This window comes from Pyxicephalus adspersus, chromosome 11 (assembly GCF_032062135.1).
Source record: "Pyxicephalus adspersus chromosome 11, UCB_Pads_2.0, whole genome shotgun sequence".
In the NCBI taxonomy this organism is placed as follows: domain Eukaryota; kingdom Metazoa; phylum Chordata; class Amphibia; order Anura; family Pyxicephalidae; genus Pyxicephalus; species Pyxicephalus adspersus.
Window position 1 is genome coordinate 2,323,153 of NC_092868.1, and position 16,049 is coordinate 2,339,201.

The following is a 16,049-nucleotide window of genomic DNA, read 5'->3' on the forward strand; positions in this document are numbered from 1 at the left end:
CATGTAAAGGAGAAGTACATTAGGTGAATGTAATGAGGGGTCTGCAGGGGGTCTTATGTGCTCTTGTGTTAGGGTCACATTGAGTTGAGGGGTCTGTGGTACTCCCATCCTGTGGTCCTGGGGGTGGGGGAGATGTTTGGTGTCCATTCATTGACAAACATTGTATATTTGTATGAATTGAATATTTAAAGAGACTTTCACTTATTTACAGGTTGGGTTCATGGATTCCTTTCCTCTCTGTTCCTCAACCATTCCTGGAAGTGTTACAGCGGAGCTCTAGGTAAACAATTTTCCTTTTGAAAAGAATACAGAAGGTTCCTGTCAGGTCCCTATTGCTGTCCATGATGTGTAGTCTCTCTATTTATTATGGTGGCCATTGCAGAAAATAATGGAAAGTCTACAATGTAATTGTTGCTTAAATCTAAAACTTGCAAACAATAATTCCTCACAATGATCACTCGCCGATAATAATCATCAATACAGGACAGGGGATATGGCATCAAGTAAAGTAATTATTTGGGGCTAAATGCTGAGATCTGGATTTTATTAGTTTGTGAAGTATTAATGAATCAAGGTATGTTCCTCGTTGAGGATTAATCTGAAGACATTAATACCTTCTGTGCTGACGGAGCAGCTTGTCTATCCTCAGCGCCTTCTATATCCCTCCTTTGATGTGGACCGGTAATTCTTGCTTTGTGATGACAGCAGCCATGTATTTCTGTGGACAGCCCAGGGTCATAAAGGGAATTTTGATTGGCTTTCCCAAATGAAAAGTATCTCTGTGTTTGCAGGTCCATTCTTAAAATGAAATCATCTTACCCTAAATAAACACAATGTCAGGAGCGGCCATATTGCTCTGATAAAGCAAGCAGCAACTGAGCGCCCATTATAAGTATATTTACAGCTTGTGTTTAGCAATTGAGAAGCATCATAAATGTGCTGATAATGCATTTCTGTGGTGTGTGAATAAGTTCACTAATGTAACATTAAGGGCTCAATTTATAAAACAGGGAATCTGACATTCCCTCAAACATTCTCTGGTGTAAATCTTCCAGGTCCATGGGTTTCAATGGCAATAATTGATTCCCTTCAAGAAATTTTTAAGGGAATGTCTAATTCCATGGTTAATAAATATTGTTTTTATTCTACTACCTGTAAAGTTTCTGTACTTTTTATGACAAGCTTAAAAAAGTCCATCCACGTATTTATTAATGTAACTTAGGCTTCCTCTGTATCTTTACATACCATGTTCAGTTTCCAGGTTTAGAATATTGAGTTCTAGCAGCATGTCGGAAAGTCAGACCATAGCCCTCGCACACAAGCATCAGCTCGGGCCCCTGGCAGTGTGACCCCCCGCAACTGCTCCAATCAACAGGGCTGCTCTGAGAGCTAAAGACTGTCCATGTATTGGCTTTTGGCTTATACTCCACTCCAGCCTTTCTCAAACTTTTTAACATGGGGGGAACCCTTGAAATAACTTTCAGGTCTTCATGGCACCCCTTCAATAATTACTATATATCTACAGATCACAGAACATTAGTATAGCAGTAAGAATTCCTCTAACATTGCTGGTCATTGGGAAGTATGTCACCCCTCTAGATGGCTAAAAAGATCACTGGGGTCACTAACACTGATCTGAGAGGCACAAACTGCCCATTTCTCATGGAACCCCAGCAACCTTTGGAAGAATCCTAGGGTTCCACTGAACCTTGGTTGGGACACACTGCTCCACATTGTAAAAGTTCATGAGTAAGGAAAGTATACACACAGACTGGTCTGGATATGTGCCCTGCTCCTGTACTTTGCACATCCCTGCCCAGTTGTAGGAAAACATTTGTACAGCATGAGCATATATGAGCGTGCTCATATTCCTGTGCATTGCACATCCTTTGTGCAAGGATGCAAGAGAATTGTGCATGGGCATGCACGCGCATTTGTTATTGGCATCAGGCGACCTATTTATTTGACCTCATTGCCCTGCTGACTGATCTTCAGCTTTGTGACCTGACCTGGGACATGTATTATTTGCGTTATTCTGGCCCCTTTCACCTCTTTTCTTGGATTACAATGTTGTTTCAACAATTTGGATTTGGACAATCTGTTCTCAACCTTACCTTCCTTCTTGAACCCTACCTACCTGCACGTTGCATACTTCAGTTTGCTACTTGACCTTATCCTAATCATTGTTTGTGTATTTTAGGTGCCAGCACGCTTACAACCCCGAGAAACCTTTATAATACCGTGTTTCCCCGAAAATAAGACACTGTCCTATATTTTTTTTGGCTCCCAAAAACACACTAGGTCTTATTTTCGGGGTAGGTCTTAAAAATAAAAAAAAAACTTACCTTTCGGAAGACGCGAGCCCGAGTTCTGGCTTCTGACAGGCGGAGTGCATGTAGTATCACTCCGCCTGTGACAGGAGCCGGAACTGGAAAGAAAGCATCGGCTTGTGTGGCTCCGGAGTGTGCACTGCCGCATGCTTTCTTTCAGTGTCCCGCTGCCTTCACAGGGAAAGAAGAGGACTCGGTGAGTACTGTCCTCCGGTTTTTAATTTATGTATGCTTTTCTTTTCTTTTTCTCCTCTGACCTGCTGTATGTAGTTAAGGGGAATCTTGAGCAGGGGTGGGCTGGCTGTTACGGACCCCCGCGTGCGGGGGGGGGGATGGGGGGGCGGGCGCTAGGGCTTGCGTGCGGATTATTAAGCTTTAGATTAGGATTTTAAATTTTAGATGGGGGTATTAAGCTTTAGATTTTTTAGGCTGAATTACAGTTTTGGGTGGGTTTTTTTTCTGAACTGGACAGATTTACACTAGGTCTTATTTTTGGGGTAGGTCTTATATTAGGGCAGGTTTAGAAAATAGTGCTAGGTCTTACTTTCAGGGTAGGTCTTATTTTCGGGGAAACACGGTACTTGTTGCCTCAGTCACCAATTTCAGAATTACCAGTACCTGAGCGGCAAGGAAGGCTGATTTCATCACTTTGGTCATCCACCAGGGATGTGATACCATGGCATCAAAGTTTGATGGGTTACTTCATTCACCTAGGAATTTTGGGAATTATTTACTTTCAAAAAAAACATTACATCTATATTATACGTGACATAATTACAGTTCTGCACTTTCTATCAAATTTACTTACAGCTTTCTTATCAAATTTAATAGCATGATATTGTATCATATCATTGTGCAATTCTAAGCCAGCACGGACCGGGGGAAATAGATGTCTTTGGGTTGGGTACCAAGGAGCCCCCCCCTCCCCCCCTCCCCCAGGAAGAGTTGTATTGTATTTAAACTCAGTGGTTGATGTGTGTTTAATACACCCTTAGAAAACAATGCAAAACATTTGCACATAATTCATTCTAAACTTCGCTTGATAGAGCACCCAATCCCATATTGATTATTCCATCCTTCATGTCAACACCCTTATTAAGACAATCTTTCCTACCTTAGGGGACAGCAGGATAAATAGCCCCTCACTTGTATCCCATGGAACTAAATAATGAATATTATAGTTTAGTAAATGTAAATTAAGATGGCCAAATATAATAATACCAATAACAATATTTGCTGCTGTGGGCAGTACAGTGGCTCAGTGGTTAGCACTCCGGCCTTTGCAGCACTAGGTTCCAGGTTTGAACCCCGGCCAGGACTATATCTGCATGGAGTTTGCAGGTTCTCCCGTGTTTGCATGCATTTCTTCCGGGTACTCCGGTTTCCTCCCACTTTCCGAAAACATACAGTTAGGTTAATTGGCTTCCCCTTCCCCTTTTAACAGTAAAAATAATTATTTTATAGAAAGTTATTCAATTAATATCACAATATTCTAAACCAGTTCAGGATCAGAAACAAGGACGTGTCCTATTTTGAAGAGGTGATCCTAACAGAAGGGTGTTATATAGGACGCCAAAAGTTGTACGTCAACAGACACCGATGATGAATATTCATCTCTGCAAGTTACTTACGTGGACTTTTCTTTGTTCGCTGTCCTTAATCTATTGACATTTAGTGCTTACCCCACTATATACAGCATATGTAACTGTTGTCAACAAAGTAACCGCATTCTCTAGATGCTTGGTAACTGACAATGGTATGTTTTCACCCTAAAAGAATCTATTGGGAGCTTCCTAGGTTAAGGTTGTTATTAGAGAATGGTGTTCGGAAATAAATCATTTTCTTGTGCAGGAATCTTCCATGATAGCATGCTTTGTGTATAATTTCTGCTTCGTTCCCCAGCAGCAACACATTCAGATTATTTCCCTGCATTAATGAAAAGTTAAGTCAGGTGTATTTATCAGACTTTTCTCGACCCAAATCTCTCCAAATGACCAACAGGCACTTTCTGAGTGCTTAGCAAAGGTAAGGGAGATTTTAAACCCCCACTAACCAATTTATTTAAAATTATTTTGCATAGAGTTTCTTCTTTACCCTTGCAGATGTGTTCCTACCTATCCCCATGGCATACAAAGGGTTAAATGGCACCATACCTGGGTGTAAATTTCCCATCTAACAAGCCACGGCGGCCCGTGTGCATCCAGCTACCGCCAGAGCAGCCTCTCTGTCCCTGTTATTCATTCACTCTCAATTCATTTTCTTGCCTAATTAAATAGCAAGCCTGTTTTTTTTTTCTCTAGGTTCCTAATGTGTTTTAAATGATATCCCAGTTGTGTGAAGCCGAGATTAAAACAGAATGATTTCCATAATTTATCTGTCTGTTTGCATGATAAGATCTGAAAATCAAAGCTCTTTTTCCCCCATAGTTCTGCTAAATACACTGCTTCCATCCTTAGCAAGTAATCTGGGGAATCATTATTAATCATGCAATTATTAGTGTATTAGTGGAGGAAGCTGACCGATACATTGTTGCCAGTCTTGTGATCAGTGGATTAGTGAAAAGGCTGATTGATACATTCGTGCTGCTAATGTGGGCCTCTGTGTATTCTCCTATTTTAAGGGATAACTAGTTTTTATTGTAGTTTTAGTAATGCAGACCAGTGTGCTCCCAAATGATATATAGGCAAGTTTTATTTTGAAGTGACTGTAAAGACAATGTGCACTATGTGTTATCTTCTGCATTTCGGGGAGTGTTCAATGTCTTCTGCATGTTGTGGTTCCATGTCCCGGTACTATTAGTGGACAGTGATGTGGAGGCCGACACATGTGAAACTACAGACCTGCTAAGGTTCCACTAACGTAATTGAAGGGTGAGAAGCCTGGCCACACACTGCAATTCCATCCTTCTAAATATTGTTATTGATTTAGATAAACAGAATACCTTTACTGTGTATGAATGAAGATCACATAAAGCAAAAAATCTGTTTCTGCCTCGAATGTAGAGGGGTCTATGTTCAGATATCTGGGTGGCACGTGTTTAGCTGCTCCCAGGTGCATAACAACCTGCTTCTATGTAATCAGAAGTGGCCAACTGTGTCACAGGTGAACATGCTTGCAAACAGTTGCAGCTGTGGTCTGTTTTTTTTTTCCAGAGGATTGAAAAGAAGCTGAGCAGCCAACAGCTTCCAGAAAAGATCCACTGCAATAATAAAAAAGAAATCGCATGCAGTCATATTGTCATGGTCAGAAAAAGTCCCGACTCGTTTCACAGAATATTCTGCTTCTTTAGGGGAGTTTTGACAATGGCTCATATGTTTTACCAAAAAGTTACTCAACTACCGTTGGACAGAGGTGTCATTGCACTGACTTTCATTGAGCAGGTAACTCAATTGCAGGGTAGGCTCAGCCTGATTTATAACCATCAGCTCAGGTGGAAGGGGGTGGAAAGTTGTAGTCCCAGAGTTCACTTTCCCCAAATCGGATGGAATGGCAGCTTGGTGTAGATGTGTGGATGGTGCAGTAAGCACCATTTCCTTCAGGTCTGTTTAATGCTAAATCCCCTCTAAAAGTGGAAGCTGCAATCCTTCATATGTAACAATATTATACTGGTCATAGTTTATTTTTTATAACAATCGACAGTCTTTGCTTCGATTCTCTGTATTGCTAGCTCAGGCAGTGCAGCTGTATTTTGCCTATTTTCCAGAGCTGAATCTGCAGGAGACTACACATAATAACACAGAACAGGCTGAGTACTTAATTTAGCTAAGACGCAAGCTTACAAGCTCGCTGGATGAGAGCCAGTGGGGGGAGTTGATGGTTGTACAAAAAAAAAAAAAGGAGGAACAACTCCCAAATTCAACAGATAGACAGAAAAATACAAAGGGTTTTTTGGCAATTGGATGCCATATAAAATGGTGGGTCAGCGGCAATGGTACCAAAACAATGTCACTTCTCCAGCCTATAGTTTTTTTTAAAGTTTTGCACGTTTATTTGTGAACCTTTCCATGTACTCTGTGTAATCAGTTTATGGAAGCCCAGTTTCTGTGAACCATTGTAAAGAAGAACACAGGGAAGAACACTATTTTGCAAGCCGGCTCCAAACAAATCCTGCCTCCTTCACATGTGACAAAGTCAGTGAAAAGCTTTCATTATGACCTTCTTTTACTCGTCTACCCTCTCTTGGACCACGTGTCATAGTATTTAGGGTAGTTTAGGGAGTACATAGGGTAGGCACCCAATTGCTGGACTGGAGAAGTGAAGTGTTGGGGAAGCAAATAGAGCAGCTTTGGGTAAAAGTCTTTTTGGTCTCCTTATCCAGTCTTTGTGGTGTATTAGTGCACATTGGGCCTGATTTATTAAAGCTTTCCAGTACCGGAGAAGATCTTGGAATGGTTTTAGTACAGGATTGAAAACATTTGCCAAATAGTAGTAAATGATTTTAAGAAGTCCATTCCAGGTTTGAAGGATCACCCTCATGACAGTCTATCTTATCCAGTCTTGGAGATCTTTAAAATAGAAGTAAAGTTCCACTTTACAAAATCAGGCCGGTGGTTATTGCCGAAAGGAAAAGGTGATGGCCCGATCATGCCGGTGAAATGGGCACATGCACAGTGCCAGCTTTGTTTGCCAGAGGAACACGGCAATCCTGATTTCCCTTGTGTGTGCCAGGGATGAATGAACTGCGCCGGAGTTACATCGTCCTGGCACAGCCGATCAAGAAGGGGAAGAAGGAAAAAAAAAAGGTGGAACGTGGATAGCCAAGTTTCAGGGATTTAATTCCACTCTAATAAATCAGACCCACCGTGTCCCATGTTAACAAGTGTCAAGGCAGCCCACTGATTAGAAATAAGCCACCACAATGGATTATAAATGGGCATAACTTTTTTTCTGGTGCACCACCACATGATGTGCATGTTTTGGCGGCTACTTCACCATGCACATTAATTTATCAGCCATATATGTGAATCGCCTGGATGAGCCCTAAGGCTCAGGTCATCACATTTTTTTTTTATCTGTTATTGGTCTTGGGCAAGGATAGTAAGTGGGTTTAGTTTTACTGACCCAGAACTAGCGTTCAACCCAGGTATTGTTTCCCTCCATCAGGAGCTACTTACATTGGCATTTGCTAATATGATCCCCCCGTACAAACAGCAGAGATCTGCTGGATCCTTTGCAAACCAGAATGATCCAACCAGAGTTTGGTTGATTGTGGTAAGACAAACTATGAGTTCTGATTGGTCCCTCCAGCTTACCGTGTTTGTTCAATAAGTCTGAAAAATATTGTGTTGCCTCCATCAACACAGAACTACCAGCATGCAATTATATTTTCTCCTAACATCTTCTGATGTTGTCATTTTCTGTATCTTCTGCCTTTCTCTCCCTGTTCTTATCCCTGCCCTCTCCTCACTCCTTGCAGCCATCAGATGCTTTGCATTGCCAGTTGTACAATTGCTTCTCTCGCACCATTGTATGGATCGGCGGGACCGGGATGCAGCCTTGAATTGTAGTTAAGTTTCACCTGACTATGTTGTTTAAAAGCCACTTCCTTCATTGTGTGTTTGTCGGCCGCTGTTTTCATATAAAGGCAACTTCATAATAGACTGCAGCTGTAAAATTGCTCACGTAAAAGACTCATTTGCTCAGAATGCTTCTTTCATTATAGGGAAAAGTCTTAAAGACGTAGTGGTGATTGGATGAGGTTATTGTTAAGGTTTTATAAAAAATATATTTTTCATGTAAAGCTTTTAAATTATATGTATATGGCCTTCTTGATACTTATACTTAACATGAGTCCTGCACAGTGACTGTGTATTGTCATTCCTCTGTTGTACCATCTTTTGTTTGCTTGTTTTGGGTAAATGAATCTGTAGGTAGTAAAGCAAGGAGCAGGATGACAGGCATTTGACTCTTCCTCATTGACCTTGGATCAAAAGGATGTGGTCCCCCCTCCAAATAATGGCGTTCAGATACTCCCTGTCACACTTCCTTGCTAAAGCCCGGCGCTTCTCTCCTGTGCATGAGGGTAGTTCTGACCCCGGCCACGCCTGCTTAATCAACATTGCCCCTCCTGCTGGCCAATCAGGAGAAAGCCTCCTAATAGCCCTTGTCTGTTTAGCTGGCTCAGACACAACGCTTAGTGTTCAAGCAGCATGTCTCCAGACTACTTCCTGGCCCCCCAGCTCTGCTGAGCATTTCCTATTCACCTGTTGCCCCCAGCTCCTGTGGTAACCCCTTGTTGTCCAGTCTGTTGTTCCCCAGCCTGTTCCTTTGTACTGTTTCCTTTGTCTGTATTCCTTTTTGTCTTTGGTGACCTCTATTTCTCTAACGCCCCCTGTGTTCCCTAGTGTCTTTGGTGCCCCCATGTCACCCCTGCCTCCAGTGTCCTCCTGTGTCTTCTGTGTTCCCTTGTGTCACCAGTGTATTACTGGTACTTGACTCTGGCTTTGTATCTGATCTTACTTGTTTGCTTCTTGTCTTGACCCCTATTTTGACTATTCACTTTCCCACTTCCTCGGTACTGCACATTATTCTGCCGAAGGACCGCAACCTGGCAACTGTCTGCAGTGTAACATCCTCACCTCTAGAGGCTCTGGAGAAACCCAGACTGTTGCTCAGACTCTGCACCTTGGCTCTTCTTAGGGTTCACACCACCATTGAGCAAGCCATAGCGCCCCCTACTGGTTTCGTCTTTCCACGCGTGACACTCCCCGTAAAGTATACTGTTACTTCAACCTACAAAGAGATTTTTGATTACTGTGGTCTTCAGATTCTATTTTGGTGAAGGCTCTTTTTTCTCCATCATAGCGCCTCGATGTACAAAATAAGCTCCATAAAGACCAATTTGGTGTTAACCCCCCTAGCGGTTATCCTGAGTGTGACTCGGAGTGGGTTTTACCTGCAAATAGCGGTAATCCCAAGTCACACTCGGGTAGCTTTAACCTAATAAAAAAAACACTTTGTTCGGTCAGTGTCCTGCTGGTCCCCACAGGTCCTGGTGACACGTCCTGCTCCTCCGATCTCCAGCGGCGAAGTGCAGATTCGATCTACAAAGTTTCCCGGTGACGTCGGTACATGTGTTGGTGTAGCCGGGACCTAGTGGCGGGAAGTTCAAATAATTTTGTATTGGATTTAATACAAAATAGCTGTATTGAATCCAATACAAAGAAATCTTTATATATATATATATATATATATATATATATATTATACATGCTACTGTACAGTTTAACTATTCTTTTTTTTTTCTATTCTTCTTTTTTAACATATTTTTTTTTTTAAAGTTTATTAATAAATTTATTAACTATTGGACATATTTCAGTAAATTATGCCTAGGAATTATAGGTCTACAATATAAAATAAATTTCCATCCAAAAAGTGTACCCTTTTTTGCACGGAAATTCGGATTGAATTAGACTGCTAGGGGGGTTAAAAAGTGTCCTTCATACAGCCCCAACCTCAACCCTACTGAACATCATTGGGTTAAATTTGATGTTAAGTTTGAAAGCCTAATGTGAGCCAGATCTTTTCATTCCACATTAGTACTTGACATCTTAAATTAACACAAATTCCCACAAACACCCACCAAAATGTTATGGAAAGTCTTTCCAGAGGATGTTACAGGTTCAAAGTGTTGATGGGCAACCAGCTCCATATTAAAAGCCAAAGCTTTATCCATAGGTTATCCATCAAGCCTGTTTGGATGTAATGGTAATCCACCAACTTTTATCCACATTGTGTATTTCTGAGTTGTTTTACAAGCTATTTTACAGAAACCTGTATTCTCATTGTGTTATGCTTTTATAATATCTAACTTTGTATTAGGTTATATGAACATGGCTGTCTTCAGTTTGAGAGACCTTGAATTTACTTCCATTCTGAAAGATGTAATGAGAGGTTACGTCGGTGAACATTTTAGATATTTAGCCATATGTGAAATTGGGAAAGTTTCTTCAAACTAAATTATGGGTCAGTGCGACTTCCAGAACCTCATTTATTTTCTGAAATGCAGAAAAACATGATATTTAGGATGAATAGAGTTTTGGAGTCACAATAAAGGCAGCCTGTTGCTGGATGTTATGTGACCTTGTTTTCATCAGAAGGAAAACTTGTTATTACAGTTAATTGAAAAGTCGTACTGCTCTATTTTCTGTGCTTATACACTTCAGCAATATAAAACAGTTTATCGTTCCTATATGGTGTATAATACCAATCTTATACTGAATAATTATACGTTTCCTTTCTCAACTTCATATGAAGGCAAATACAAAATAAGGGTTAGCAAAGAATATGTAATAAAGAGAGGTAGCAAACAGTTATCTGGAGAGTTTGTTGGGTACAACATGTTGGTAGATAATGCAAACTCCACCGATTTGTCATCAGGGGCCATTGGCCTGGTAACAACCTGTAAATAAAATAAGTCAATACTGGTAATATCAACAGGTTGTTCATAATAATAAAAAAATTCTAGCTATTTCAATCTACATACATATCACCCCTTGTAATCACTCCTGACTGTCAAATAGCCAACTTCAATAGTACACGGGGGCGGATTTCTGAATGGACCACCCAGGCCATGGCCTAGGGCAGCATTGCCATTAAAGGAGCACTCAGACCTTCCAATTGCACTGTTTTGACAGGTACAGACACCTCTCTCTTGTTCTTTTCTCTCTTTCGTTCATTTCTTTTTTTCACTCATTGATCTCTCTTTTTATTACTTTCTTTACTTTTTCTTTTCTCTCTCATTGGTTATTCTCTCTCTCTCTCTCTCTCTCTCTCTCTCTCTCTCTCTCTCTCTTTCGGTCTGCTCTTGTTTTTTTTTCCTCTCTTACTCTTTCTCTATATCTCATTCTTTTCTTTCTCTTTTTGTTGTTCTTTAATTCTCTTTCTTATCTCCCTCTCTCTCTTTCATTATTCTCTCTCTTGCTCTGCTCTTGTTCTTTTATCTCTCTCTCGCATTCTTCTCCTCGCTCTTCTCTTGTTTTTGTATCTCTTGCTCTCTCATTTTCTCTCTCTTATTCTTCTCCTCGTTCTTTTCTTGTTCTTTTCTCTCTTGCTCTCTCTCTTTCTATTCTCTCTCATGCTCATTCTTTTCTCTCTCTTATTGTTCTCCTCGCTCTTTTCTTGTTCTTTTCCCTCTTGCTCTCTCTCGTTATCTTGTTCTTTCCTTTTCTCATTCTTCTCTTTCCCTTTTGTTCTCTTTCTTACTCATGTTTTTTTCCTTTTTCTCGTTTGTTGGTCTTTCTCTTGTTATTTCTCACACTCTCTCCTTTGTTCCGCTCTTGTTTTTTTCTGTTTGTATCGCATTATTTTCTTTCTCTTTTTCTTTCTCATTGTCCCTTTCTTCTCTCTCTCTCGTCCTGCTCCTGTTATTTCCTCTTTCTCTCACTTTCTTCCCTTTCTCTATTCTTTTTATTATTCTTCCCCTTTCCCTCTTTCTCTCTCTCTCTCTCTCTCTCTCTCTCTCTCATTCTTTTCTTTCTTTTTTTGTCTTGTTGTCTTGTCTTTTTTTTTTCTTGCTCTCTCTCTCTCGTTGCATGTGGAGTCTCCACAAATGGTTCCCTGGCGTGCAGAAGCAACCTCACGGTCAGTCTGAACAGAGCCATAAGAGCTTTCTATCAAGGCAGGTGGGAGGGAGACGAGTTACACCAGGTAGCCGGCCCAGGGGAGAAAAAAAGTACAAATCCGTCCCTAATGGCACACAGAAATTGTTATGGGTAATATGCAATCATATGCTGAAGGATTTGTTTTTCCATGTACATTTTTTTGCATTTTTTGTACTTTGTTTATGTACTTCACTGTCATTTAAATTCAATCTATAACCTCTCGTGTAGCATTGAAAATGTTGGTTTGTATTTTTAAATCATTTATTTATAAGAAAAAAAAATCACATGGGCTTTGTCTGTGTGTTTTTTCTTCCTCATTTTGGAGATTAAAGTGTTTTGTATTTTTAAATTGGTTATGATGGGTCACTTACTCACCATTGGAACATACATACATGTAACGTGTGTTACAAACATGAGGTTTCAGTACATTGTACTGGTGTGAACCCAGTGTAAAGATTCTAAATTTACTGCAATTTTAAGGTGAAAAAATCTTGGTTTATACTTGAGTATATTAGGTCATTTAAAAGATGATTTAAATCTTTTTAAACCTGCGAATTTCATAAAAAAAACACCCTGCTTTAAAAGTCCTTCTTCACAAATGTCCTGTTCCTTGGTGACAACATGCCCTCCCTGTCTCCTAATTGTAGTCTAGCATTGTTATCCTGAAACACGCTTCTGTATTTATACTTGAGTATATCAGGTAATTTCACAGACGATACCTGCAAATTTCATTAAAAGTCCTTCTTCAGAAATGTCCTGTTCTAAGGTGACAGCATGCTGTCCTTGCCTCCGATTAGCATTCTGGCATTGCCATCCTTCTGCAGCCCCTTACACCTGAGGCTTTTCCGGTAGCTACCTACCAGTGGTTACTGGAGCGTTGGGTCACAGTACAAGGGCTGCCACCCACCTTCAGCTTCTTCCAAAAAATCTGGGGAAAATACAGTGCTTCCAATATTTTTCCTAGAAGCTAGGTGGGAAGAAGCTGTAGGCGGGTGGTGACCCTTGTATTGTGACCCAACGTTTCAGTAACCACCCAAAAAAAGCTGGGTGGTTACCGAAAAGTGCAGGGTGGTGCACCCAACTAAAAAAGGCCGGGGATAACACTGGAGGCTATGCGGATGCCACTGTCGGAAAGAGTAATTAAGTGCAGCCATTCATTTAGCATGGGCTGCTATTGCTTGGCAATGGTTGACAAAATGTCCCTGCAGCACTTTTTTTTTAAATGCATTGCATGGAGGTGCTCTGCAGGGTGGGTGCTCTGCAGGGTGGGTGTGTAGCCACTGATTGCAGGTACTTTTTGGGGTGTCGTGCCTTGCATTATCATACATTGAGATACCACAATGTATAGGTGTAATCCAGACAAAAATAAAATCTTGTACTGAGAGAAATTCTTTCTTGCCTAGAATCATTTTACACAAATATGGAACTGATGGAGAACATTCTTGGAGTAGTAAACTACAATGACCGCTTCTGATAAAAGAAGCCAGATCATTTCTATACATTAAGCAGAAAATTTCTACCGTTCTCATTAAAACAGAGGCCTTTTATTTGCAATAAGAACAAAACTTAAGTAACATTATAAAATGACAAAAAACCCGCTGATTGCTCGGCCTCGGTAAACCGCTCGTACATTGCTTAATGAGCCGCGGTCATTACACCGTACGCGCCTGATTAGACCGGTCATTTAAAGGTAAGATAACTCGACAGCCACAAAACCTCACTTGAAAGTAACAAGCTAAATTTGCTTAATCTTAATCTGCTATAACAATGCAGCACTCGGAATGTTCTCGTTATATCGGTCTATTTTTCGGGAGCCGCTTTTAAATTGGGCTGCACTCATCAGTTATGCGCTTACTTTTAATCCCCAGCAGAAAGGCGATTTGTTAAAAAATAAAAATCTCATTAAAACTTTGTAATTTCAAAAGTCATTTTAAATCTTTATACAGCTTTCATTAATTATAGTGGCCCGTGCAGAGGGGAGGAGCCCAACGTGTCATCCAATTACACGAAGGGGCGGAAAGAAGACCAGTCGCCCTGTAGAAGGGGAGGGAGCGGCAGAGATTGGTCTTTGTTCTTTTTTAAAGCACAGATCAGCACAATGCAAACCATAGAAGTAATCTTTTCTTATTTTGGCCATCACAGACATCTGTATACATCAAGAAATACCTGTATGTAATGAAATAATATCTTATGCTCCATTGCATTTAGAAGCAGGAAAGGGAAACTTGCAAAATATTAGCTAGAAGTTATTTCACTTACTTTTTGCTGGTTTTTATTATTCAATATCTAGTTTACTAATCATTGATTTGGCATCTGCTCTGCAAACGATTCCCCCTTCCAGCATCCATTAAGGGGCTCCACATTCAGTGGCTTTTCATGGAAAAAGAAGGTTGTACATGTTTACCTTCCAAAGCTGTGGTGAAGTCATGTTCGTTTTGTCTTTATCAAATATGTACAGATGTATAAGTTATAATAAACATATACAGAATATTGGGCTTTATTAATTATTATTCCCCTGTTCCTATTCATTTCCTTTTGTGACCCCTGTGCACTTTTGACAGTTGGCCACTAGGTGGCAGAACGAGTCATTGTTTTAATAGGAGACCTGTAGAGAGATCCGACCATCAAATTTCAGAGGAATTGACTGGGGGAATAATTTATAAATAGAGCCAATAAAGTGACCAATCATTTTATTTTTAAGTGGCCCCTAAAGAGATTTTGAAGGGTGTTTGAACAAAGATTTAGCCATGCTCTGGAGGAAAAAGCAGATAAGAATGTTGGGGGTGTTCTGCGATTTATGTTGGAGGTAATGAATACCTGGAAGCGTTACACTGACACAGTACCAATTATTCTCTGCTCCCATTCCTGTACTTCCCTCAAGGACCAGAGCAATCAGAATATTTCAACTGTGGGCCTGTTTATTAGGTTTTAGTGTAAACCAGGGGTGTCAGACTCTGGCCCTCAAGGTCCTTTTTTTTGGCCCCCTCAGAATTCCAAAAATGAACTGCATCTGGCCCGCCTGCCTGTGTTACCACCTGACATCATTTTCAATACATGCAATACATAGACATTATTCCTGTACACCCATCATGTGACACAAAGCCTAGGCAGTGATCACATGGTGCCTGACTGCCAAAGGCATTGTGTTTGTTTCAATCCATTAGAGACTGACACCCCTGATGTAAAGAAAATCTTTTTTTCCTATATTTTGTCTCATTTAAAGTAATACTAACATGATGTTTCATGGATAAAGTGTAGCACAATGCATCTGGTACATTTTTGGACAGAGCTCAGGGGTGGGGGATCTTTTTTGGCTAGGGGAAGAATATTCTGGGGAACAGTAGTGATTTGCCATGGATAAGACAAAAATAATTTTTGGGGGTATATTAAATATTAAATAGTGCTGAGATGAATGTGTTTCTTGCGTATTATCACAATTGCCCATGTATTGCCCACATACTATAACAAATAACTGTTGCCCATGTATTGTAAATGCTTGATCATTTTTGTCCCATGTGTTGTCGGGGATGCCATTCTATGCCCACACATTATCAAATCACCACCAATTGGCACACCATGTTACCCAGATTTAGTCTGCTGTAGACCTGTCACTTTCAAAGCACAGCACAAAGCACCATGTCTCCTGTCTCCTAAATCCTCTCTATCACCATTCCATATTCACCCTCCTATTGTGTCCTATGTCCCCCACCTCTTAGATTGTAAGCTCTTCTGGGCAGGGTCATCTTCTCCTCCAGTGTCATTGGGTCTGTTTTATTAAAGCTCTCCAAGGCTGGGGAGGATACACTTTCATCAGTGAAGCTGGGTGATCCAGAAAACCTGGAATGGATCTGGTCCAGGATTGAAAACCTTTGCTAGCAAATAAATGTAAGAAATCCATTCCAGGTTTGCTGGATCACCCAGCTTCACTGATGAAAGTGTATCCTCCCCAGCCTTGGAGAGCTTTAATAAATCAGGCCCATTGTTTGTCTGTGCCAGTCATTTGCAACCCCTATTTAATGTACTGCTATGCTGCATAATATGTTGAATCTTTACAAATACCAATTATTATTATTATTATTATTAATAATAGAAATAATAATAATATTATTAATAAAAA

General features: G+C 40.5%; 1 long non-coding RNA gene across 1 annotated transcript in view; it reads left to right on the forward strand.

The window, feature by feature from the left end:
• The first annotated feature begins 209 nt into the window (after window positions 1–209).
• LOC140340822 (uncharacterized) overlaps window positions 210–16,049 on the forward strand; it is a 40,801-nt gene continuing 24,961 nt past the window's right edge. Inside the window, exon 1 of the long non-coding RNA XR_011922742.1 lies at window positions 210–280. This is a non-coding gene — a long non-coding RNA (uncharacterized lncRNA). The remainder of the gene's footprint in view (window positions 281–16,049) is intronic.